This window comes from Corylus avellana, chromosome 4 (assembly GCF_965113065.1).
Source record: "Corylus avellana chromosome 4, dhCorAvel1.hap1.2, whole genome shotgun sequence".
Taxonomy (NCBI): Eukaryota; Viridiplantae; Streptophyta; class Magnoliopsida; order Fagales; family Betulaceae; genus Corylus; species Corylus avellana.
The window spans coordinates 13,203,223-13,205,628 of NC_142493.1; the positions used below are offsets into that span (position 1 = coordinate 13,203,223).

Sequence of the window (2,406 nt, forward strand, 5' to 3'; positions counted from 1 at the left end):
CATGATAATAAGTGCACTTGTCCTTCATGTATTTTCCATGAGGAGTGGTCACTGATTGACTTTGACACTCTTCTTCATGGTATTGTTGAGGCCAATTGACGGGAGGTGGCTCCTCTTCATGAGCTTCTATCTTGGTAGCGTATTCCAAAGGAGTATGATTGGCCATGGAACTGCAGAGATGGCTCCTCTTCTTGGTGTTGTGAAGGCCAATAGATGGGAGATGGCTCCTCTTTATGATAATGTTAGGACAACTTGATGAAAGATGACTCCTGATCTGCAATTGAAAACATGGGACAAGTCTTAGTGGTGTGGTCAATATGGGAACATATGGCACATACCTTGACTTGTGTAACTTGTTGAACAGGAGCATTGCTATGATTAGTCATAGCTTTCATGAACATGTCCAGCTTTTTCTCCATGGCAGCCATTTGAGCCTGAATTCCTCCATTGGTGCTCTCTTCATATATGTCTTTTCCTTTGAGTCCTTGTTTCCCTTTAGATGAGAATTGTTGAGAGTTCTCATGTAAGGTCTCAAAGAGTTCTATGGCTTCCTCACCGCTTTTCTCCATCAACATGTAACCACAAGCTAAATCGACAAGACTTTTGTTAGGATCATTTAAACCCTCATGGAATGCCAATACCTGATCGTCTTGAGATATATTGTGATGAGGGCATCTGAGAAGTAGCTCATTAAAGTGTTCCCATGCCTCAAAGAAAAGGTCTCCATCTCTTCGCTGGAAAGTCATAATTTCCCTTCTCAATTGCCTTGTCTTTTGGGCTGGGAAAAATTTCTTTAAGAACTTTGTGGCCATCTCATCCCAAGTATGAATAGAACCTGCGGCCAAAGAATTGTACCATCTCTTAGAATTATCTTTTAAAGAAAAAGGGAAGAGGACTAACCTGATTTCTTCTGGAGTTAAACCCTGAACATTCTAAGTCCTGCAGAGATCACATAATTCTTGAATATGCCAATATGGGTTCTCTATAGGTGTGCCTTTATAGTGTGGACTCATATTGAGCAACAGGGATAAATCGAAACTGCTCTGCACAATGGGCTGAAAATTAATGCATGATGGCTGGTTGAGGATCTGGGGACTGAATGAACTTTTCATAGGTCTTCGCACCGGAGGTATATTGCTTCTCAACATGATTAAAACAAAAAGAAAATTAAATAACAAAACAAAAATAAAAGAAATAAATCAAAACTGTAATTAGTGCAGTAACTGTGCCGCTCTTTGGATGTGCGATCGATCGCACCGTGATGTGCGCTCGATCTCACTGATGCACTCGATTGCCCTAGTTGGGCGCTCGAGCGCACCTCCAGAGGCAAAACAGGAACTACAGAAAAACAGAAAAACAGAAAAATTTAAAACAAAAATAAATTAAAGAAAAAAAAACAAAATCGGAAATTGAAAATTAAAATAATACAACTAAAGGAAATTAATTCTAAACAAAATTTGCCACAATCCCCGACAATGGTGCCAAAAACTTGTTGTTACAAATATCTACCTAAATTAATAGGCAAATAATTTTATGTTTTACTGCAAGTGGACGAGGTCAACATAGTAGAATAGGTTTAAAACAAAAATAAATTAAAGAAAAAAAAAACAAAATCGGAAATTGAAAATTAAAATAATACAACTAAAGGAAATTAATTCTAAACAAAATTTGCCACAATCCCCGGCAATGGTGCCAAAAACTTGTTGTTACAAATATCTACCTAAATTCATAGGCAAATAATTGTATATTTTACCTGCAAGTGCACGAGGTCAACATAGTAGTATAGGGTGCAAGTACGGGGTCATTCCCACGAGGATTGCTAATTTTGCTTAAAATTAATTCCAAAAGTAAAACAAAACAAAGATTGAATTTTTTTGATTTGATGGTAATAAAAAGGTAGAGCTTTGATATCCACCACTAATTATATTTAGATAATATGTCAATATGCCAATGTTTTGATCATGTTATGTATATTTAATGTTTGTCAATCTAAGGGCATGGGTGTATACTCTTTAAGCTATAGATTTTCCTAAGCAACGAGTTAGGCATGAGTGTGTACTTTAGCTCTTTTCTTTTTTAAAGGATTTAGCATGAGTGTATACTAAGTTGTTCTTTAAGAAAGCATATATTTTGTGGAAATCGACAAACACATGAGGCATAGGGCATGGGTGTATACTCCCCGTTCCCCATGTTGATTAACCCAAGAACCCGGTGTGGATTACTTTTGTTACTTATGTTGATCAGGCACACACATATGAGGAATTCATGAAAGCAGACATTAGTCAAGTTAAATATCACAACATGATCATCACAATTGCACCAATATTGAATATTAACTAAACATAACTAGGGCTTCAATCTAGCCTTACTAAATAAATTAGTTACACATAATAAAAGAAAAAGGAA

At 36.5% G+C, this 2,406-nt stretch overlaps 1 non-coding gene across 1 annotated transcript; it reads left to right on the forward strand.

Annotated features, from left to right (window-relative positions):
* Positions 1 to 657: 657 nt before the first annotated feature.
* On the forward strand, positions 658 to 765 carry LOC132180158 (small nucleolar RNA R71). Its single transcript, XR_009440051.1, has one exon. It is a non-coding gene; the product is annotated as a small nucleolar RNA R71 (small nucleolar RNA).
* The last annotated feature ends 1,641 nt before the right edge of the window (positions 766 to 2,406 follow it).